Genomic DNA, 25,507 nt, shown 5'->3' on the forward strand with positions numbered 1-25,507 from the left:
GTTGGTCACTGGGCCAAGGCTGTTTGAGCATGTAACACCAATCCTGGCCTGACTGCACTGGCTGCCAATTACTTTCTGGGTTCATTTCAAAGTGCTGGTTTTGACCTATACAGCATTAAAAGGCTCAGGACCGCAATACCTCAAGGACCACTTTTCCCCAGACCCTGCAATCATAATCTGAGACCCTTCGTGTGCCTCCTCCATGAGGGGAAATCTAGAAATATTGTTTCCAGTTCTGGTTGCCACCTCAAAAAGCATATTGTAGGGCTGGCGAAATCTCAGAAAACTCCCCTGTGAGGAAAGGTTGGGGCTTTTTTTGTTATAAAACAGGTGAGACAAGGGGGAACATGATAGAGATGTATAGAATTATGCAAGATATGGAGAAAATGGATAGGAATACATTTTTATCCCTCGTATGTAATACTGGAACCCAGAGTCATCCAATGCAGCTGAATTTTGGAAGATTCAGGACAGAGAATTTAAACCATGGTATTTGCTCCTATAAGATGTAGGATGGCTTTAGAAGGGGTTTAGACAAATACATGCTTGTTTGTTTTCCATAGGCAGATATCTAGCTGGCCAAAATGAGAATAGAATGGTGGACCAGATAGGCCTTTGGATTTGACTGAGCAGGCCTCTAATCTGTAGGCCCACAATAGTTTCTACTCCATCAATTGAAGCTTGATTTAAATTCACTTAGTTATGCATGGGCAAGTTCTGTAGCATCTATGAAAAAACACCATGAGAAAACTCACATGGCCTGGCCCCAAAAAGCCATCCACATTTTACATGCAAGTTTTCTTCCTCTGTGATAGAAAACAGATGTGATTGTGCCTTTACAAATCAGAAGATAAGTTCAGATCCCGTTAAAGGTTTAGACTTCATTGTCTATAATGGTTGATAGGAGCTGGAATCTTCTTGAGTGACAGTTTTCCTCATTCACTTTTGTTTTGCTTTTCCAGTGAAGTAGAAAAGTCACACAGAGTACAATGAATTTAGTTCACTCAGTTAGCAAGAGCTCAGCTCTGCTGCTTTATCCCGAACCATTCAAATCTAGGTTTGCTGCTGCTCAGTAACCGCTAAATTTTCATGTTGATTTTGCTTGTCATCTATGAATGATTGAATTTTTTCCTAGTTATTGCAGCTAGGCTTCAGCTCTTGTCATGCTCAGAAGGCATCTGGGGAATGATTTTGCTCTCTGCAGGGGGTGTGCATATCAAGACAGCAGAAGGCTAATTCCAAAATCCAGGAGGCAGATCACTTTGTGACCTACATTTTAATTAGGATGTGGGATCTTCATATTGTTCATGGGTCAAGTGCTTACTAGAGAGAGATGGTCAGAGCCGTTGTGGGAGGGCAATGTCTTTTAATACTTATTCAACTTCATGACTCTGTAAATAATGTTCTGAATGGGCATCTAATAAAAAAGAACTAATCTAGATGGTATAGGAGTGTTCCTTTCACAATTTATATTAATTATGTAATGCAATACACTTTGTTAAGAACCCAGGAAACTTTAACTGTATATACATTGGTTATTAGATAGCCACATATGTATGCTGTGTATGTAGTCTAGTCTTTTCCAGGGAATTCTGTGTGGAGGAAATAATTTAAAATCTTTGTGTGCTTCCTCCACAAGAGGTCTAGAGGGCAGAAACAGAAGAGGGGGCCTTTTTGGGGTGGCTCCCCACTTGTAGAATGCTCCCCCTAGGGAAGCTCACCTGGCTCCTAATATATCTTTAGGTGCCAGGCAAAAACATTCATCTTCTCCAAGGCTTTTAGTTGATTAAACCATCTATGGCCTTTTAAACTGGGGGAGGGGTATTGTTTTTGTTTATTATTATGGTATGTATTTTATGTTTTTATATTGTAAACCACCCTGTCATCTTTGGATGAAGGATGTTATAGAAAATGAATGAATGAACGAACGAACGAATGAATGAATAAGACAAAAAACTTGAAACCTTATAAGGCAGCACTGAATATTCTTCTGCTTCAGTTTTTGAACAGAAATGAGTTAGGAGCAGGTGCTTTCCCAAAATGCTTTTTTGAGAATATTCAGCATTTTCAATCCTGTTTAGCACCACAGCTTTGCTGCTTCTGTGACACTTTTTTCCTAGCTAGAACTTCTTTCTCCTTCCAGGTTGCTAACGTATAGGGTGGTATATAAATTCAATAAATCAATCAATAAAAGGTGATCACAGAATATGTAATGGCCATGATGGCATCACAGTTCTACGTAGCAAATCAGAATTGGTTATGTCCTGTCATTACTGAAGGAAAATAAAGACAGTGAAAGTAGTTCTTCTTGCATTAGCCACATGGGTTGTCTTAACAAGAAAAAAGATTAATATTGTTAATAATAATTACTCTCCCTTCACCCTAAGTTTCCAGGGTGGGAGTTTTACAACACAATATTAAAACAGTTCAAAATGAAGTAGGGAATACAATAAGAGCATGATGGGATGTAGCCAAGCAGATATGGCTGTTTGCTAATACCAGGAAAAGCAAAGTAAGTCCAGTCAAGAACAATGCTTCCTGAATGAGGAAATTTCTTTAAGGCAAATAATTGAAAGTGTGGAGCAAGAGGGGAGCTTCTAATTTCTGCTGAAACTGTGAGCATTTTCATTATAGCCTAAAGCTTGCTACACATTAGATTTATTATTGATTGATTGATTGATTGACTGATGGACTGAATTTATATACTGCCCTATGCCTGGAGGTCTCAGGGCGGTTTATGAAGTTCTCACACTAGAGGTAGAGGCCCTTTGTGCAGATCTTCCATAGTAGGCAATACCACAGAAGAATAAAGTAGCCCTCAAAGCTGACTGTAGTGTGGTACACTTTTCTAATAAGACGGCGTTCTGAATTGGATGTTGAAGTGAGATGGCAACCTGCAGAGGCAAGGTTCTCAAACTTTATTACAACATTGAGCTTCCCCAAATCTGGAAATAAAAGGTCTGGGCCTTTGTGTAAGCAAGACACAATAGATGTTAATTGGTGGATGGGCCCAGAGCTTGGGGATTCACTGGAAAAGGGAACAGAACCATCTGTGGGCCCATGGCGTGTTTTTAAGGTTGCCTTGATAGCGATTCCTGGAAAGCAACAAACCCCCATTCAACAAAAGGAGTTACTCTAGTAGTCCACAGCTCTATAAAATGGAAGATGCATGCATCTTACACTGATTTGAAGTATATGTGAGAAAGTGGTCTTCTAACAAACCAATATGTGCACGAAGTCAGGATTGTGTATATAATGTTGTGTATATATACACAACCCCACAATATATATTATTGTTTATATATTGCTCATGTTTAAGAATGAGCTCATTATTTCTTTGCTATCTATGTATGTCTGAATAGGAAGTGTGTCTTGAGAGTACTGTGTCTAGACTCTGATTTTTTATTTTGATTTAAGGCTGCAATTCTTTGTTCAGATATTCCTTGTACAGAGACAACACCAAAAATCAGTATTCCTCTGTCTTGTATGCCAGAATGTCTGGGTGATTATCCTGGTATAGCCAAGAATTACTAAAAAGTTGGCTACCATCCTACAAGTCCAATGGAGTTGTTCACAATCTTTCCATGACAACAACTGGGCATGAGTGAGTTGTGTGAGTGCAGAAAAATATTTCAAAATAAACTACTGTTGATAACAACAAAGATTCTTGCTGCAATAGACTAATATGACTACCCCTCTGAATGTAGTTGATAGCTGAATTTGATAATGAACAGGTGCAAAGACTGTTTTATACTGTGATCTACTGTTTACTGAAATACTGTATTTTGGGGGTTGTCAGCTTATATTGTTGTGATGCCTACTAGAAACCATAAACCTTGACTGAGAGCCAAGAAGAGAAGCCATAAAACATGCCAGGAGGTATCATTAAATCAGCACCCTATGGATTGAGTTTGTTGCTTATTAACTTGAGGTGGAGAAGGACAAAGGTCTCTGGATTTGCATTAACCTCAAGAGACTGACAAAAGCATTAAAGAGGAAACATTAGTACTTGCCTAAATACTGAAGTGACAGGAGAAAATTCTTCATCATTTTAGATTCATTGGCAGCATTTTGGCAGATTCTACTAAGCTCAGAAGATGCCAAGATTTGTATTTTCACTGCAGTGTTTGGCAGATAGTGAGTTTGAAAATTGCTGCTGGCATGTGTTTAGCTCCAGAAAAAAATTCACAGCACACTGTCCTTGGTGCTGGAACAGCTAGCATATCTAAGAGGCATACATTGTTGTAGTCTCTCTCAATCAGCACCTTTGTTAAGTACTCTTATTTGGAGCAATGCGTCAAATAACTTATTAATCACTTGGGACTTTAACATATCATAGTGTCTACATTACCTTTTCTTGATTCCAGAAGATGGATAAACATTGTCACATTCAGTCCACTTTCACATTCTATGAGTTATGTTTAATTGTTGATGTGCTTATAACTCATTATGTGTCTTGAACAGTTTGCTGTTGAGGGCTCCATCTCAATCAGCCAAGATTTCAGACCATGAAAGAAATGTAAGCAACTTGAGGCAACACTGACGACCATTGTCGTAGTGCTTGACTGGTTTTTAGGGCCATTTTCAGGACTGCCCATAATTTGTATAATGCATAGATAGGCAACATGGTGCTCTTGAGATATTGTTGGACTGCAACTCCCAACAGCCCTAGCCAGCATGGCCAGTGGAGAGCACCAAATTGGCTACCCCAGTGTAATGCATGTTACTTATTGTAAGAGGAGACAGTATGCAGAGAATATATATATATTTATGGCAGAATAAATTACTGAAAGTTCATTCTGGTTATAAGTTTTTTTTTTAAATGAGGCCAAAGCACTAGTCACAATGAGGGGAAGTTACCACCAAGAATATGGGTACTGTTCCTGTAAGCACTGAAGACTCAAACAAGATGTCATGTTAGAACTCCAGCAATGCTGAAAAGAACATGTCTTACAGTTCTTGACTCAAGCATACAGTTGATGAGCCAGGAACAAAGTGTCAGTTCGTGGATGGATGGATGCATTGAGTGATGATGCACACTATGGGTGAGCCATAAAGAGGAGAAAATAAAGGGCGAATGCTTCAGTCAGTAATCACGATGTAAAAAAGGAATAAAGAATTCAGTCTGATTATTCCTAGTTTGCAGCCTCTATATTCCCTAGTTTCCTACTTTCATATTCCCATTGTGCAAATAAATCTCAATTGATTTTAGGAGTTCTGAGGTATAATGATGGTCTCTTGAGATGGTAAAAAGGGAAATACAGAAATCACACCGAATGCCTGAAAATAGATAAGATAGAGACATTGATGGAGTGCTATAAATGGAATGTGTCTGAAATAGATAGATGGATAGAAAGAATAAAGTGCACACCACAATGGGACCAAAGATGCCATTCCACTGAAATAAAAAAGAATTCAGCTGTCCTGGTTAGAAAAAGCACTTGCCACAAAATCATAATACGCTAATGTAGCATCTTGTCTGAGTGATTATCATACCTTTAAAACTCTTGCATATCATAATATTTTAGTGGCAGTGGAAGAAGTTGATGCGGTGTCTTTAAAAAATGCAGCAAGCTGGGTGAAGTTTGTGAGCCATTATCTGAGTAGATGTGAAATCGTTGGGGGCTTGAAATACTGCAAAGCTACTAGAATTCTTAGACATCTTTGTAATGTAGGGTAATCCTGTAATCTGTCCCTTAGGATCAGATTCACAGAAAATCTGTAAACCCCAAAATCAAGTTATGTGAGGAATATTTGCACACACACACACGATTATAATAATACCTCCTCTTGTTTCCACTGCGATAAAGAGGCTGTTACTGTCTTTTGCAGGATTGGTCTCAGAGCTCTCTGTGCCAATGCAGCCCATTGCCCAAATAAATACTGCTGCTGCTGTGGACTATTAGTTTTCAATGGCACAAGGTTGTACCCACTTATGTGAGACTATGCCTTACTTCACTCAGTGGGACTTGCTTTTGCATAGGGTTGCAGTATTAGGAACTTCCTGACTTCCACCTAATAATAGTGAACAAGTGCACATTTTTCATATAACCATTCTACAGATAGTGAGAAATAGCCATTGGAAAGCAAAACACTTCAAAATAACCTGTTTATAAAAGCCACATAAGAGACTAGGGTGGTATCTGCACAGATTACCAACTCATATGAGATCCCTTCTTGAAGGCCTAACTAGTTTGTGATGTTCTGCGTAGCTAATTTTGATTTTCTATATTATAGCGCCTGTTTGTTATTTGGGGTCCCAGATGGAATTTGTCTGGGTTCTGCCTCTCAGGTCAGTAACTAAAACACTCCATTTGGCAATGGTACAGTCCTGGCAACGGGTATTGTTGTATAGTCTTCAGTTGATACCAGACAAACAAACTCATGTACTGGTGAGATGTATTTTCATTTTTTTAGGACACCGTTTTAGAATAAGGAGTCTTGATTGTCTTCTAAAACAGCTTTATATTTAACTGAACTGCTAGGTTGGCAGAAGCTGGGACAGAGTAGCGGGAGCTCACTCCATTGCGTGGATTCAAACTACTGAAGAGGTTCAGTAGTTTAGACCACCATGCTACCCACATCAAAAGCATACCAGTGCAAGTAGATAAATAAGTACCACTGCAGCAGGAAAGTAAATTGTGTTTCTGTGTGCTCTGGCACTTGTCCTGGTCCTCCGGGCACTGGTAGTGGTTTAGTCATGCTGACCACATGGCCTGGAAAGCTATCTGTTGGCAAACGCTGGCTCCCTCAGCCTGAAAAGTGAGATGAGCACTATACCCCATAGTCTCCTTTGACTGGACTTAACCATCCAGGGGTCCATTTACCTTTACCTTACCTAATATTTAACCACTCAGCCATAGGAAGTAGTTTGCCAAATACACTTCTCAAGCTGCTATTTAATGTTTAGATATATAGACACAGACTGGTAAATATTATGCGATTACATAACACCAGCCTAAACTGATAATAGGTGCTTCTAACCATAGAGGTTAAGCCTCCAATGACAAAGATTGATCTAGGAGCACCTCAAGGTACCTGGCTGTTCCTTCAGAGGAAATGCAGTCCCCTCCAGAACTCCCCCAACTCCCAGACCAGGGATCTGCTTCCCACAGAGTCTCTGGTTGTCTTGCCATCAGTATATTTATTCATCTTGTCTTTAGGCACTTTCTAATGCTGGGCCATTTGAATCTTGTTTGCTACTATGTTACGATTATGTATTATTATAATAATAGTTTTTAATGTACCAATAAACTATAACATACAATTTTATCGATAATTGCTACTGTAAACTGCACTGTGATTTTTAAAAATGAAGAGCTGTCTATAACTGTGCAGAAATAAGTGCCTGAGGCGATGCCATGAAATCAATGAGAGTGAAGGACTTTCGGTTTAATTTTTATTTTTATTTTACTGTTTAATATATTTCTGGCCTGTTCTTCATAATTACTGATATCAAGGTGGGATACAAGAAAACAGTCTCAATAGAACTGTCTAGTTTCCCTAGATTACTCCTTATGGCAATGTTAATGAGACAGCACCAGTTGTCTAGTAATGCTTTAATGAAAAAAGCATGGGGAAACAAAATGTGAAGACTTACAGTGAGGGAAAAGGAGCCATTTCCACCTACAGAGCAATGCCATGGCAATGTTGAAAATTGAGAATTTCAGTCAAGCAGATGCATGCATGCTTGAATACCAGATACAAGGCATAACCAGAGGCAATACATGCACACTTGGCAAGAAGGTGCTTGCATTTGTTTGAATTTGTTCAGTCAAGTAATTGAGCAAACATATTTAAAAAGAGAGGGATGCTACCAGATGCATAATCCCTTCATTGCCATCACTGTCATCCAGGCATTTATTAGCGGATCTCTTTAATTTTTCAAGAAGGCAGGCAAACAGTTGTGGTTTTCTCACTATTTTGCACATGAAATATGGAAACACATATGAAGATATTACAACTGAGACCTGTAATGAAGTGTTGCAGTGTGAAGCATTCCTGTTCAGGTTGACAGACAGACAGATGGGCCCTTTTGCAGGTTGCTCAATTCCATTCCTTATGCAGTTTTCTGTTCCCCTTACCGTACTCCCACCCTCAAACAGCTAGTCAGTATGTCTGAACACTGAACATGCTCAGTCCTCATTTGGCTTTAGTGGGATGGACTTCCCTCCCCTTAAGGCTACCTCCCCCCCCCCAAAAAATATTATTTTGCACTTGTGCAAATCTGGTTATATGCACTCATGTCTGTTGACACCATTTTGGATCCAATAATGCTAGCATGAGTAGTACTTATTTAAAAAACCAAAATAAATGTTCAGTCAGCATGTGATAAAAGGATTCCTACTTCAGCAATGTATGAATCTCTTTGTTGTCATTATTGAGAGTATGGCCTCTCAGATCAAATATTTCTGTTTGATGTGTGGAGTATTATAATGTAAAGAAACAGACTCATTTAGGTACTATATAGAGGTATAAGAGGTACAATATGTCATGTTAGATAGGCTGATTACAATTTTAAAAGAAACTGTGATCTGGAAATTACTGTGGAATCATGCAACATTTTGTCTTACTGGAGAGCAAGAGAGATGGATGCCAGGTTTAGTTTATCTGTGATTTTATGGACATGACTGTTTTGATGTGGTACAATGGTACCTTGGGTTACAAACTTAATTTGTTCCGGAGGTCTGTTCTTAACCTGAAACCGTTCTTAACCTGAGGCGCACTTTTGCTAATGGGTTCCCCCGCTGCCGCCACGCCGATTTCCATTCTCTTCCTGGGGCAAAGTTCTCAACCCGAGGTACTACTTCCAGATTAGCAGAATTTGTAACCCGAAGTGTTTGTAACCCGAAGTGTTTGTAATCTGAGGTACCACTGTATACTCATTCAGAGAATTAACACTGTGGGTTAGTTACCTGGTGCCTAATTGAAATATAAAATATATTTGAATAAGACTGGCAGCCAACTGTCAATATAGAAACAGAATCTCCACCCCTTGTTAGCTTCATTCCTATCAAAGTACTCTAGAAAGAGATAGTATATTCAGCTTGCTTGAGTTGTATTAAAAATGGGTGTGATCACATTCTTCAGATTTTTACTGAAAGTAGTCAATATTGGTTCAACTCAAATGGTAGTCAAGTAGTTCTTTGTTTTGTAAAGACAGTGGAAAAGTACATAGAGTTCTCCTGGGATTAGTTCTACAGTCCTAAACATTTCCACTGCCACGTGAGCCCGTGATACCACTGAGATGTCCATGTAAGCAATATCAATACGACCCGTGACATTGACTTGGTGACTTGCTGGCATAACAGCTGAGACAACCACCCTAAGCAATTTTATACTGACAAGAAGGCCTCCGAATCAGGTTTGCAAATTTGCACAAATAAGTTTTAAACAGTGTTTTATATCTGTTTGCCATATGCAGAAGAGAAAGAGAGTAGGAAATTTGTAAAGAGTTGGATTCATTTATCATCATCAGAAGCACTGTTAATGGCTGACATGATTTTGCCTCACAGTTTAATCTCAGTGTTGCTGCACATGGCCTGAGGCCCAAGTTTTTATGCTGAAATGTGCCCAAATTAAACCCCTGTACTTCTAGAAGTGAAAAATGGCAATCCAATCTACACCGCGGTTAAACCAAATTGGATTTCGGCCACGTTGGACATTATGGAATTGGGGTTTTAAAAATTGTCTGAAATATGGATCAGAGCTGTATGGATCAGTGCTATAAAGCAGGGATATTTGTTGGACTCTGGTGTCAAAGGATATAAAACATATAGTTGGAAAAAACAAAGCAGACATTTGTGCCATGAGGCAAAAGAATCATTTAATTTTTAAATGTTCGTTTTTTAATTGTGGCATTAAAAAGTTGTTTCAGTATCATTTTGTTCATGCAGCACATAGTTAAACTATGGAATTCTCCATTGGTGAAGGTCATCAACTTGGATGGCTTTAAAAGAGAATGAAACAGATTAAAGGGCTATCAATGGCAACTAACTATGGCTATATTCTGCCTCCACTGTTGGAGGCACTATGCCTTTGAATGCCATTTGCTGGAAATCACAAGTAGAGAGAGTGCTAATCCTCTCAGGTCCTGCTTTTGGACTTTCCATAGGCATCTGGTTGGTCACTGTGAGAAAAGGATGTTGGACTACATGGGCCATATGCCTGATACAGCAGGCTCTTCATTTTCCAGCAGTTCTATTTTCTGCTGCATTTTTATTTATTAATTTTGGTTCCGCTGGGTCCTCAGAAGAGAAGTGAATAATTACATCTTAAAACAGAAGAGCTACTACTTGTTTTTGAACTAATTATCTGCAGATTGAGCCAGCTTCAACTGGCAACTGCAGTTGTATCTAGCAACTACAGTTTTCAAGTTAAATTGAATTTTGTGAATCCGTTTTTCCAAGATATTCAGAGTTTCTTAAGCTAAAGCCAGTTGGAAATGTTATCTTCAGTGCAACAGGCACTCTGCAGGAAAAGTTGCCCAAATAAGGCAGCTTTGGTCAATCCAGTACCGTCCAGATGTTTTGGACTACAACTCCCAACAGCTCCAGCTAATACAATCATGTTAGCAGGGTCTGATGGGAATTGTAGCCCAAAATAACTGAAGGACACCAGGCTGGTGAAAGCTGAAATAAGGGAAAATTTGGATCTGTGGTGACTGTTTTCTATGGCACTTTGGAATTGTGGGTTCCAAAATCAGGCGCCTCCATCTATGTTTTTTGACATTCCCGTTGAGAAATTTGTAACCAGCAGTGCTTAGAACAAGAATGGGGAATCTTTGGCTATCGGTGGTACCAGTTTTATGTAGTTTCCATAATTACACTCCCCTCCTTCTAAAAATAAATTGTTGTTTCATAAAACAGCAAAAAGAACAAAAAGGAAACATGTAAGATCCAGTTCAGCTTCATGCTCCATTATGCCTCCTCCAGTATGTACCTACCCATACCAATAAGGTCAACTACAGAGGCCCTTTTCCATGTGCTCCCTCAGTCTAAAGTTAGGAGAATGAATGCAAGAAAGAGAGGGGGGCCTTTACATTGGTGTCTGCCCCCCCCCAACGTATACAATGCTGTCCCTAGGGAAGCTCACCTGCTGCCCACATTGCTGTCTTTTCAGCACCAAATTAAGAGTTTTCCTTTATCCTCAAGCCTTTTAAGATCTGCTTTTAAGCCGCTGTAGTACAGCTGGTGGTTTTAATGTAGGCACTTGATGGCTGTTTTAGTTCTGTGCTGTTAATGGTCTTTTATTGTGCTGTTTTTGTATTTGAAGTTTTATACTAGTTGTCTTTTAAATTTATTGTGGGTTTATGTCCTTATGCTTTTATTCACATTTTATTTGTATGGCTCCAAGAGAATTTATTTTATGAGGCGTCTCATAAATATTATGGGCCTGGGGGCCACACCTCACTCTCACGTCCTCCCATCCTCTCTTCACATACTCTGGTTCCTTCCTTCAGTTCCTGGCTTGCTTTAACCATAATTTGACCAGACTTCTGAAATGGGTAGACTATGGTTTGCCCAAACCCTAGAAGGTAGCATATGTGATACTTTTCTGTGAGGTCCCTTTGGAGCCTGTTTTTGAAGGAAAAGGAGGGGGGAAATAGCAGTTCATCATCAATTAGCACCTTCTGCAATGTGGGAGAAGACAGGCAGATTTGATCCTGGTTACTTTGAAAAACTGTAGTGCAGTAGTTGCCTTGTATGGAAAGCTTATTCCATTTGAAATGGTGCCAGGCCACATGCTCCGAGCAAAAGAGTACAAGAGTAATATCTGCTCTATATTAATTATGACTTCTGAAGCTTTGCCTAATTACATTCCCTCTCTTAAGATGACACAAATATTTATGAGTGGGACATTTTATTCTCGTTGTAATCAGTGACATAAATAGGTAACACCTTTATAAAGAGTTAATAAAAATATGTAAACACCGGATAGAGTGCAAAATATTGAGCAGTGTGCAGTAAAACATTCCAATGTTTATTGTATTAATTGAATATTCATGAGATGCCAATTTAAATTACAGTTCACAACTGTTGCTGTGTCTAATGAATAATTTAAACAAGTGTGGCCAAAGAGATTTCAACGCTGCATTAGCAAACTGCAACGGATTAGCAACAGAGAATTTATAATTAGCTTTGTATATCCTATAATAAATTCATTGGAAAGATGGTTTTAATTATCCCACATGTTAATTTGGAATAGAGTGCATTAATTTTCAACTAAAAAGTAACCCTTTCCTCCCAGGTGATGCTTCCCCCCCCTTTAATTTTGTAATTGCATGGCATTTTCTAGGTTTTCACTTTCTAAGTCTGATTATTTATTTATTATTATTATTATTATTATTATTATTATTATTATTATTATTATTATTATTACTGTAACTTGAATTCATGGGTTTGGGTCCTATCCCCTGGAGCAGGAGAAAACAAGCTTGCTGCTTCTTCCATGTGGCAACCCTAGTTTAGATATTTGAAGATGGCTATCACATCTCCTCTCAGTCTCCTGTTATCTCTTAAACATACTTAGTCCTGGTTACCATACTAAACATACTAAGTCCTGGTTTCCAGACCTTTGATCATTTGCAGTTGCGGTGACTGACCAGGAATGAGACCTTGGGGTCATAGAGAATGGCTTGATGAAAATAATGACCCAGTGTGCAACAGCTATGAAAAAGGCAAATTCCATGCAAAGGGGATCATTAAGAAAGGAACTGAAAACAAAATGCTGTTATATGGTGCAGCCACATTTGGAATGCTGTGTACAGTTCTCTGGTCATACCTCAGCAAGGATATTGTAAAGCTGGGAATGGTTACAAAAGGGGGCAGTCAGAATAATCAAGAGGGTGGAGCAACTCCCCTCTGAGGTAAGGCTGCAGCATTTGAGACTTTATGTTTTGAAAAAAAATGTGAGTGAAAGGACCTAGTGGAAGTGTATAAAATAATAAATGGCATGGAGAAAGCAGCTAGAGAAAAGTTTTTTTTCTCCCTCTGTAATCGTACTACAACCTGTCAGGCTGAATGTTAAAGGATTCAGGACAGAGCAAAGACAGTTCTTCTTCCCACAGCACATAGTTAAACAATGGAAATAGCTCTCATGAGAGACAGGGATGGCCACTATCTTGGATAGACCTTAGAAGATTAGACAAATTCATGGTGCCTAAACACATGGATTGTTATGCCCTGCCTCTACACCTGGAGGTGGCATTTTTTATTTTTAAATTAAATTTACATACCGCCCTGTACCTGCAGGTCTCAGGGTGGTTCTCAGGATATGTATGCTGTTGAATACCGGTTGTTGGAAAGCTCTTTTGCACTTTGGTCCTGCCTGTGGTTTTCTAGAGCCAGTGTGGTGTAGTGGTTAAGAGCAGTAGTCTCGTAATCTGGGGACCGGGTTCGCGTCTCCGCTCCTCTACATGCAGCTGCTGGGTGACCTTGGGCCAGTCACACTTCTCTGAAGTCTCTCAGCCCCACTCACCTCACAGAGTGTTTGTTGTGGGGGAGGAAGGGAAAGGAGAATGTTAGCCGCTTTGAGACTCCTGAAGGGGAGTGAAAGGCGGGATATCAAATCCAAACTCTTCTTCTTCTTCTTCTTTTGCACTTTGGTCCTGCCTGTGGTTTTCTAGGCTGGACTAGATGGGCCACTGGTCTGATCCAGCAGGCGACTGTTCTGTTCTTATCAGGGTCAGCCTTGGATTCAATTGGGAACATAATGCTCTGTGGAATATGCAATGGTCCCTTTCCTTGTGAGTTGTTTTAGGGCTCAGGGTGGAGGAAGGATGGAAATATGGTTTCAATGGAAGAATGTTTTGCCCAGATCCCAATATTGCTTCACTACACCCCAGGTATCCCATTGGTTCTTCATGAACAGCATATAAATGCTTTACTCCTGGGTCTTTGCTTGAATAGTGTAGGTTGGCCTTTCCTGAACAGCTCTCCTTTTTCCGACCTGCAAGGCTGTTTGGCTGCTATCTCTTTCTGCGCCTATCCCTCCCACCTTTTATTCCCTGCTTGCCTACTCTGCTTCCTCCACCTGCCTGCATCTTTGCTCCTGCAGCAATTTGGACGGATTTCTCAGCTGAGACTCTGGCCTGTAATGGGCTCCCTGGATCTGCTCCAGCACTCTGGCCAATTGTAGTCCTAGTCATCTCTGGATTATCACTTCAGCTTTCCATATACTCAGCTGTCTACAGGCAAGTGTTCCAAAATGGTGTGAAAGGGGTGTGAAAGGGAGCAGCCTTTTTGAAACCTCCCTTCATTCAAAGAACCCCTTTTGTACCCCAAATAAATAAAATGTCCCTTTCAGAACTTCAGTCTTAATTAGAATATACAGTGCAGCTCATTAGATAGTGGGAAAATTGAGGAATATTTCAGAGTGTATACATCTTCGGATGTGCATGAGAACATCTGTCCTTGGCATTCAGATTCTGAAAGAGCCTCTTGGTTTCCAGCGAATAAAGGAGCACCCCTTCCAGGTGGTATTGTTTAATTCCAGGTCGTTAGGTTAATCAGATCTTGCTGATGTTTGATTTGTTCTGTAATATAAACATTGACTTGGCACATGTCCTTAAGATCTGATTGGATAAAAATGCAAATGCTGCATTGAACATAGTGTTCCTTCTGGAATATTTTGGTGACACAGACACAGAGACAAAGAGAGGCAGCTTTTGAAAAAGCTTAATTGAAATATGCGCTGTTTTCTTTGAGATTCATCTGGTATATGAAAATAGGCAGCTGGCTGTAAAATGTAAAGTGCAGAGAGAGAAGAGATAAAAAGTTACTTTCTTTTCCCTAGTGCCCCAGAGGAATAAATTTTATTTTGCTTGGCCATGTTCTTAGAGAATCCTAATCAGCTAGAATGTCTGGTTAATACTTATTGATACGGTGTAGAGCATTAAAAGTATTTTATTTTCCCTTGTTTTGCTGAAATATTTGACTTTCAAGGGAGTGCAAATTGTAGATAGTTGTATCTTAAATGCTTAAGTGATTTTCTTGATGGAATTGCATATTTGGCACACAAGAGATGGAGACCCAGGTGGAGCAATCTTCACCTCGATTAATCAGGGATTATTTTGTTAATTTTTCATGAGAATATCCCGAACAATCCCAGTGCATTTCAGAGGTACAACTTTGTTGGCCCTGCCATGTTATCAGTCAGGCCAGAGAAGTAATGGAAAGTGAAGATGAAGATGTGTTCTAGCTAATCAACATTTTTTTAGGACATCAAGACAATGTGGTCAAATATCATACTGCCTAGTATTTAATTCTTGGCAGACCAAAATTGTCAGTGATCATGCAATGAATAATTTAAATGCAAAATCATAGGTGCTGCATCTACATGATTGATGACTGGCTCCTTTTCATGTAGGACCAGCATATTCATGATGTGTTGGAAGACCTGCTGGTAACCAAAGTAGACATGGCAATCCTTCCCTTACTTTGTGCTAAGGCAGAATGGGGGTGAAGGGTTGCTAATATTCCCTTCATATCCAGTGATTTCCCCCACCCCACCCCTTTTCAAAAGGAATCACAAGGTGTGGGAAGAAGAACGAGAGAATGAATGTGCCTGCGTTGCCAGAGCAAAGGCGCCCACATCCCCTTGCCTTGAACCAGTTATACATATTGATAGTTGAAGTAGAATCCATTGGAAGTAAAGTGATTCTGATGGCGGAATTCTACATCGTGTCGTAGATCAGTGCTGTATTACTTTCCATCCAAATGTTCCTCCACATAAACATTCTGTCCCACAACCAGACAGGACTACAACGTAAGTCTCACCACATGGTGCTATAAGGTTATTGAAATTGCCAGCAGAACACAGCAATATAGGTAGCATTGATCCAACTGCCTGGAGGTAACTTTTCAGAGTCAGCAATGGAAGGGCATAAATAAGGAAGACTTGTGTCCATAGCGCAATGCACTTGGAAGACCAGACTCTAAATGACCAGTGTTACTGTGTGACATGTTAATTGCAAGGGCCAGGGAACCCGTTATCGCTTTTAACATTTCTGAACAAAACTCCCTATTGCAGTGTGAATGTTAAAATGTAATGGCACACAACCCACATGTGTGCATGTAATAGCATGGTGGACTGTATAACACAACCACAATGAGACTGGCCCAACTTTCTGCCACAATGGCAGTAGCTGGTATATATGCATGTAGCAGTGTTAAGATGCAAACCCTGTTTCAAGCTGGGACTAGTTCAGAAGGATCTTGGTTTTAACCTGGAATGGAGCGACACTTTTGTAGCAGTAATAACAATAACAATAACAATAACAATAATAATAATAATAATAAATTTATTATTTATACCCTCTCCATCTGGCTGGGTTTTCTCAGCCACTCTGGGTGGCTCCCAACAGAATATTAAAAACACGATAAAACATAAAACAGTAAAAACTTCCCTAAACAGCACAAACAGCACAAGTTTACATTTATTCTTTTATAAAGAATCCAAATGGCAAAGTAGCATCTGATCAAGACCCTTCTATGGATTTTGTCATATCAGAGAGCTTTCTCTGTCTCTTCAATAATAAATGTTTCTACATATATGGTGGTTTTCACACAATTCTGGCGTGTCATTTTAAACCTAAAATAAGAAGGCCGAATGGAATCTATGAAATGTAATTTGAGCACCACATGGCCCCCCAGATGCTCCCACCTTCAATTCAGATGAGTGGAAGAACTTGCATTGTCTCATCCCAGGCACATAATAGCCACATCTGTTTTAGCACTAAAGCAGTTAAGGATCCTAGGAAGATGCAGTGCCGAAAAACACTCAGACTTGGACAAATTAATTGTCAATTGTACATTTGTCTGCTCTCTTAAAATCTCAGGGCGTTACCTAGGATTTTACCTCAGTATATGTGCTGGGTGATATGCATAGATCTTAACACACCTTTTAAAAGATATATTTGGAGGAGGGGTGTCAGAAATAAGCATTACATTTATTTACATTTATTACTGATTACCTGGAGTACTGTGTCCAGTTCTGGGCACCACAGTTCAAGAAGGACATTGACAAACTGGAACGTGTCCAGAGGAGGGCAACCAAAATGGTCAAAGGCCTGGAAACGATGCCTTATGAGGAACGGCTAAGGGAGCTGGGCATGTTTAGCCTGGAGAAGAGGAGGTTAAGGGGTGATATGATAGCCATGTTCAAATATATAAAAGGATGTCACATAGAGGAGGGAGAAAGGTTGTTTTCTGCTGCTCCGGAGAAGCGGACACGGAGCAATGGATCCAAACTACAAGAAAGAAGATTCCACCTAAACATTAGGAAGAACTTCCTGACAGTAAGAGCTGTTCGACAGTGGAATTTGCTGCCAAGGAGTGTGGTGGAGTCTCCTTCTTTGGAGGTCTTTAAGCAGAGGCTTGACAACCATATGTCAGGAGTGCTCTGATGGTGTTTCCTGCTTGGCAGGGGGTTGGACTCGATGGCCCTTGTGGTCTCTTCCAACTCTATGATTCTATGATTCTATGATTCTATGATACATTTGTAAAATGGTGTTTTCATATTTAGGCTCGGTGTGGCTGCTTGGTGTGGATTTTAAAAAGAATAATTTTAAATGCTGGATCAAATTTTGCAGTGAGGGACAATGCTTTCAAAATTAATTCACCGCGCTCCTCCCTAGAGAGTGATTTTTCTAGATTGTCTTCTTGTTTTTCCTATCCTGTTCTAAAATCACTATATTTTATGCTCCCTGCAATAAACTGTAGAGGCCTGTCATTACTTGGGGGCCTTTCACTTTATAGCAACACGATATCTAAAATGTCTAGCAAAGGCCAGAAGAGGCATAAAACAAGGTGGATGGGACTCTGCAAAAAAGCTCAATAAAACACAAAAGCTCACGTGGGAAAATGTATCTGAGCTCTGGATACACATCATGAACTTTGTCACTATTGCTTTGTGGCACAGAGAAGGAAGGAACAGCAGAAAAATCTTTTTGCAGAGTGGATACAAACATTGGCAGGCCACGGGCAAACTACCTTGCCACAGACACTTCCCAGCAAGATCTCTTCTGGCAGCAATAATCTATTGTGTAACTGTTTCAACATTAAGATTGTGCCGTATGAGTTTTGTTGCATTTATGTTCTGCTGCACACAGTAGCAGCCAGTGTAGACCTTCCAAGTATCTCTATTTTCCAGGGACAGTCCCAGATTGACAGAAGCCATTCCGGTTTCTGATTTGATCTCAGAATGTCCCACTTTTCCTTAGGACGTCCCTATTTTCACTGAAGAAATGTTGGAGGATCTAGAGTTATCCGACCCCTGAGCCATCTGAAGGCAGCCTTGTATAGGGAAGTTTTTTTTTAATGTTTCATGTTTTATTGTGTTTTTATATATATTGGAAGCTGCCCAGAGAGGCAACTCAGTCAGTTGGGTGGGGTATTATCATCATCAACAACAACATCACCATCATGGAATAAGACATCCCTGTTTTCATCATTGAAGGGTATGCCAGTGTGGTGGAGCATTGCCACTCATCTGACCTCTGGGCAGATGAGCCGCTGTCGCTTACTGGGAGGGGTAAGGCAGCAGGGAAGCCAGTGTAGTTTAAATGCACCAGCAGGAGCACCAGATTGGCTCCACTGGCACATCTGCACTTCACTGACCCTGTTGCCTTGCCCCTCTGCTTCCTGGTAAGCAGCAGCCATGCCCTTTTGTGAGGTCAGGTGAGCACCACTGCTCCACGATGCCATAGGCTGCACAGAACATAAAGGAAAAAAGAGAGGTTATCCCACAAGAGGCAAAAACTGAAGCAAAGTCACTGTCACTTCATTAGTGCCCTACTTTTCCATCATCATGACACTCAAAGCTATTCACATTGAAGCATGACAAAAAAACAACAACACCAACACCACATGACTATTCATCTTGCCCATATAAGACAATCTGAAACTGTTTCATAGTAACAAGAATAAAACATCAATATAAAAATATCACAATTACAGTACTTAATAATTCAGTTAAGCAAAGAACACACACCCTGGCCTCAATGGTAATAAGTGATAGGTAACAAAGCACACTCTCCTCTGGTGAGATAGGGTGACTTACCAGTAATGGGGGGAAATTGCATGTTACAGCTGCGTGTCAAAAATTTGGTGTGTATTGATGTTAGCGTGTGAATACAGATAATCTGAGTATATAAAGCCCCATACAGCTTGGAACCGGGATACATCAAAGATCACTGCACCCCTTATGTACATTTACAGGTATCTGCAGTGAAAACAAACTCCAAGCCATTTGTTTCATTTACGGCTCTAAAACATGGATGAAGCCTGGTACGTTAACGAGGCGTTCCCCATTTGTTAAACACCATTTTCCGTTGTTTCCAGCAGCTTTTCTTAACACAGAGGCTGTGGAGATTCATCTTCATAATGAAGTGTTAATTGTGTTTGGATGACTCTTTCCCCAGTAATAATAGTGTGCCGTAACACTAGATCATAGCCCGTCAAAACACGGGATTCAGACTGCTGTACTAATATCCTCCAAAAAATAGTAACAGATTTGTGTCAAATATGGGGTGGCAGCGGAGAGGGAAAGCAATAAAAGTAACCAGACTTGTGGGGAACGTGGGCATGGGGGTGTTCTTCGACTTCCAAAGTGTGCAGTGCCCTAATAATGAATGTTTTTAAGATTAGGCAATTTCCTAATTTAAAGTAGCCTTGCTTTCTTTAGAAGTGAGAATCAGGCTTAATGGTGAATGTTTTAATGTCATAAGTTACCACATGTTCTAGGAGATGGAATATCTCAAATCTCAAAATTAGGCACATTCAGAAGAGATGTTCATCATGCAAGATGAAGGGGGGAAGCCATGCTGCAATAACTTCACCTTGCATTCTGCTTGGCAAAGTTCTCAGCACCATGCAGAATGCAGGCTTTCCATCGAGAGTACCATATTACAATACAGTAATGTGAACTAGCTGCGCCTGTATATGAACCAGTGATTGAGAGCTATAGCTGTAGGAAGCCTCTACTGTGTGATAAACGCACCCCCACAGAAATAAATTACTCCCTCTCTAAATCCTTCCCTACTGTTCCCCTCGTGTTCATAACAGGATGATCAGTTGAACCAAAAAGGTGGCTGTTACTTTAAAGGATAAATTAGTTTGACTCTTAACTCAATAATTAAAACGGTTATGGCTATGAGCCTGCAGGGATAATGTACTATTATTATAGTCATTTGTTTCAATTAAATGCTTACTGATTTCACAATAGCAGCTGGGCACCTGTGTGAGATAGCTATTACTCTGAACAAGACATCTCAAATTCCACCAGAAATTTGTCGCCTCTCCAAAGCATTTTCCATACACCATGAAAGTTTATTAGGAACAGTTACAAATTGGGAGGAGGAGTGGGTGGTAATTAGGGGTGTGTGTGTGTGTGTGTGTGTGTGTGTGTGTGTGTGTGTATGTATGTATGTATATATATATATATATATATATATATATATATATATATATATATATATAAATTTCTAGCAAAGTCTAAGGAGAATCTTAGGAGGAGTGACAGATATAGATTAGATATCTCAGAATATCTTTTCTGATTTGTTACCATTGAGGAAGTTGTTCCTGTGAACTGCTGATTTGAGGTGAGAGTAGCTTTTGGTCCACCAAAGAAGCAGAAATATAAAATGCTTGATCAAGCTTGACAGGCCAGAATGTTTTCTTCAGAGAAATGCAGTAGTAGCTAATAATAATGGAGGGGCAGAGCATGTGCTATACTGAGGAGAGACATTAATGGCTGCCTTAGCAGAACGACACCACTTTTTCTGTTGGTTAGTTACCTTCTTGCAAGGGAAAGGAAATAAATCATCCTGGACTACTTTGGTGATATCACAGTGAGTCAGAATTCCTGTTCATCCATGGTAAAATGCTCAGCAGATTTTTCACATATTCACCACAGTCAGGAAGCATGATTGCAGACCTCCCATGGGAAATCCCTTAACACCTTCATGTATTTTCTAGAATATGACTTCCTGGTATACTTGACTATGCAGCTCTCCTTTCTTAACATATGGGTTTAATGGTGCTCGTGCTGCACAAGTATTCATTTCAACGTGACATCTGAGAACACTTTCCCCCCTCCATGTTTGTGAGGTAGGTGCACCAGGAAATCTGTCTGGTTTCAAAATGTCCACTTCTTTAGCTGAAGCCAAATTGAGCCTAAACATATTTAACACAAACCACTCATACTTGGTTCATTAATAACCTTTTCCATTGCTACTGTTCATTATACCTTCCTTCCCCACCATTGACTTTTCCCTAATTATCTCCCCAAGAGACATTATTTAACGTGGTTAAAATTTAACTTGTAAACTCTTTGGGCCCAAATCTGGCAGTTTTGTTTATGCTATGCTAGAAAGTACCCTGGTACTCATGGTGCCATGTTAATATTCATTGTCTTTCTCTTCTCTCACTCTTTCTAATCTGCAGTCATCTCCAGGTGCAACTGCTTTCCCACCTCCCTCCCAACATTTTTTTCCACATTGGTAGCTTTGACCAACTGGAAATGATTTAGTGCAGCTATGGCTTGTATTCAAAGCAGCACTAAGCCTCATACTCCATTACTGCAAGGATTTATGCTTGCACAACGGAACAATTTCCTCCTTCTCTTCTTTGGCACCTCTCCTAAACCTGTTCTGGGATTTCCCCTACCCCTCCAGAAGTGATTTGGGGAGTGGGTCGGTAACAATGTCTACCCCCATGAGGCATAAAGCACAGTGAGGCCCCAATCCCAAACTGAGTGTGTTCAGCTGGAATCTCCCCATTGCTATTAATGGTTGCTAGATGGAACACATACTCATTTCTGCAAATTTTCATAAGAAATTTTCTGCACAGGTCTCATATCCATAATTACACTCATGGACTGGTTCTGCTCTGCTGCATAAATAATATGCACTTTAAAGGGAAAAAATGTATGATTACATATTTAATGGATAAATGGAGCCGTTGTGGTCTACTGGCTCCATAATAAGAATTTTTAAAAATATCTTAATATAGTATTTGCCCAAGAGACTAATGTAGCTGCAGATGGGAATGATATTTTAGATTTGTTTAAAACCCAACAATCTACATTATATCTTTCTACAATTATAAAATACATATTTTATGAACTTTCCTTAATTTAAATGTAAAATAATGAAAATACATTATTTTCCTGAGCAGCTGGCCCATCATCTTCAGCATTAAGAGCTTTTATTAAACAGTAAAAATCCAAAGTAACTCTTGAGCAATTTGCCATTTTCTCTAGACATTAGGATAGAGTCATTGCTAATAAGTTGATATAATAATATACTCTGGACTCATGTATGTACACACTTGAGTTCTCTCCAGATGATTATCAGCTGACAGCTTATCTCAGTTGAAATGCATTGTGTGATGTGAGTTGGTAAGAAAAGTTCTCTCTGTGGTGGGTTTCCCATCCTCTCATTGAAATAATCCCCAAGTGATGAGCAGATATGTGTGAACCAGCCCTGCGAAGCAAGTGTGAATGTCATTTCAATCTGGAGGAGGCTGAAATGCTGCGTCAGCTCCTTTGGAGCCAGGTAGAAATGGAATATAAATGCAACAATTTTAAAAAATGTAAACTGAATCCTCATGTTTATTAAACAGAACAGATGAGAACCGCTCTTGTAAAAATCACGCCTGTTCCCCATTCTCCTTAAGCTCCCCCCTTCAGTGCCTTTTAAATATCTAAGCCCAACATGCTGTCTAGTGTTGTAGAAAAGCTCTTGATTCCCGACCTGTAGCAGTAAATCTGCTTCTGCATTTGGATTTATTTCTGTTGAAGCCTACTGAGCCCTCTCAGCTCTTCCCTACATCTCTTACTTTACGAGCTGCTAATGGAGTTGGCAGGAGTCCCCTGCTAATGAGAGATTGCACCTCAGTGGGCTTATCGGAAACGAAAATTGTTAATAAATAAAGCCCTGGGTCTTTAAACTCATGTTAACATTAATCAGATTAATATAAAAAGCACAAAAAAGTCTGGAAAATGTTTAAGACAGTGTTTGATTTCCCTCCTGCTGTTTTCTACTGTGTGAGAATCTGATTGTACCTAAGTATCTGGCTTAATTCCATCTCTGAAATGAGTAGAGAAACTGTGCTGTCCCAATGCCATTGCCTCTCTATTGGCATACTAAACTAATGAATTATTTGATATTACTTTTATAGGTAGTATGGGAATGACAGATCTCTGTTGTTCTGGGGTTTTGTCTCCAGCAAAGAAAGCCAAAATTAGGACAACTGGGTTTTTCTGGGATTTTGGGGGACCATACTTCATTCCTGGGGTATCCCAAAATCTGACGCCACTCTTCTTCTCTGCCTGTCTTAGGTCTATTGTAGGGTTTCCCATTCATCCTTGGGAAGAAGATGTCTGTTGCTCATTTCCATCTGTTAATTCCTTTAAAATTGCCCAATGAATAAAAGGAGGAGGCCAAGCAGCCGAAAACAGCTGAATTGACATTTATACTAACATTATTATAGAGTAGGGACCAGACTAAATAGTGATACCCATTGTTAGTGTTTGAGAAGACATCTGGGTAGGCAGCTATCTTGCTCCTTCCACTGGCTCCTTCAAAATCTGCCGCAGCTCAGAATATGATCGTCATTTGTTATTCAGGAAGCAGAGAAGCTCCACAACACATTTTCAATTCTGTGTAATTAAAAGAATTGTCTTCTGAGCCAGACCCAAAGTTCTAGTTGCCTAGCATTCTATCCCTGAGAGTGGTTGGCCAGATAGACCCAAGGAAAAGAGAAATGTGGTGATAATATTTCCCATTTTATTGTATTCGTTGGCCATCAGAGGTGAATTGACTTTGAATATAGAGGTTCCATTTTAGCCATTGTTAGAATTGTCCTGTACCTGACCCTTCTTACCCACTCACACACATTTGAGGACCATGGTGTGGAATTAGAAGTATGATGTCTTAAGCAGCATAGCTTGTATCCAACACAGCCATTGGCTGAGCAGAATGACTTCTGATCACATAATAGAACTTCTCTTCTCCCTCACCACCCCACCCCCTGCGATCTGAGGACACACAAAAAGAAAGGGAGAGACAGGATGGATTGAAGGTTGGGTGGTTTTTTCTTAGAACGAGGATTGAATGCAATAGGAAGGAGCTGTGGGAAATAGCAGACTGCTTATGTGGTGGAAAGGAGATATAATGATGGATTGAGGGGAAGATGGCAACTACAAGGAGCCAACTCCAATTCAATATTTGAGGGGTTTGGGCACCCCCAAAGTTGATGTGCATTGCCATTCAAATAGTGTGCGTGTACCGTGTCATGTGATGGATTATGCAGGGAAGGGCTTACCTGCCCCCCCTATATTTTATTCAAGTTGGCACCCCTGGGAAACTAGAAGGTGACTAGAGTGGATATGACTAAGGACTGTAAATGGGGCAAGAGAGTTTGCTGTGAAAAGCAAAGGTGGGAACTTTATAGTCAATCTGGTACATAGTCTATAACAGCAGACAGTACCAGGTGTTTCAAATGGATTACAAGAAAAGCCACAATGAGCAGATATTGAGTACTTTGGATATAGAACAGCCTCATTCCCAAGCAAGCCAGCTAGAGACAACCCTACGGTGGTATGGTGTATAACTTCCAACTTATTTTTTCTATCCTATCTGATACAAACGTTACCAGTGAGAATATTAAAAAAAACCACACCACCCGGTTCACTTCATACAGCTTAGCCTCAGGCTATTTAAGTGCTAGTGCCCTTTGTGGTCTTTGGCTGCAGATTTCCATTTTACAAAAATGGTCCCATTTTAAAATATTAAATGTTGCAGGTTGTATTTGCATAGGTTGCATAGGCGGACAGTATTCTCTGGATGGGTCAGAAATTCCAAATTTGAGTAGGGATGTTGTTGTTTATAATTCTTCAATGCAATTTTCAAGGATTGTTCATTTTACAGAATAAAACCATGTTTTCAGCTGAATTAAGTGAATGAATTTTTTAAAATTAATATTAGTATTGACATTATTATCACTGAATTTGGTCTTCAATAATTTATTTTTTAAGAATACATATATACTAAAAATTATTGTATAGGGCATTCATTGTCATTCTTTAAATTGAATTTGATGTTTCCCTTTTCTAACCCATGATTTTGGAACTTCTTTCCAGACTCCTCTCACTTTCTGTTTTCAAAGCATGCCCCCAGTTCATCAAATTTAAAATTACTATTTAACTTCTTTTTTTTTTTAAATATCCACACACAACTGAGAAAACAGACTTCACTGTTCTACTACATCAAGTTTAACATTCTGTTACTACAAAATATTCTGTGGTCCTTTGGATCAAAATTTGGAGTCTCCATCTCTTTATGTTTCCTTAAGTATTCAAGAAGAGAGTCCTGCATTGTTGCTGTTTATGATCATACAAGCACATGTTTTGACTCTAGCTTTTTAACATAAAAACAATATCATGTTTGGTTTTTTTAAAAAAGGCATGCCATTTTGAAAAGGAAACAGTAAGGACACAATTG

General features: G+C 39.7%; 1 protein-coding gene across 6 annotated transcripts in view; it reads left to right on the forward strand.

The window, feature by feature from the left end:
- Nucleotides 1-25,507, forward strand: part of TOX2 (TOX high mobility group box family member 2) — a 254,047-nt gene that overhangs the window by 177,637 nt on the left and 50,903 nt on the right. The gene's annotated exons all lie outside the window — the stretch shown is intronic.

Source organism: Podarcis filfolensis (genome assembly GCF_964270895.1).
Source record: "Podarcis filfolensis genome assembly, chromosome: 6".
NCBI lineage: Eukaryota > Metazoa > Chordata > Lepidosauria > Squamata > Lacertidae > Podarcis > Podarcis filfolensis.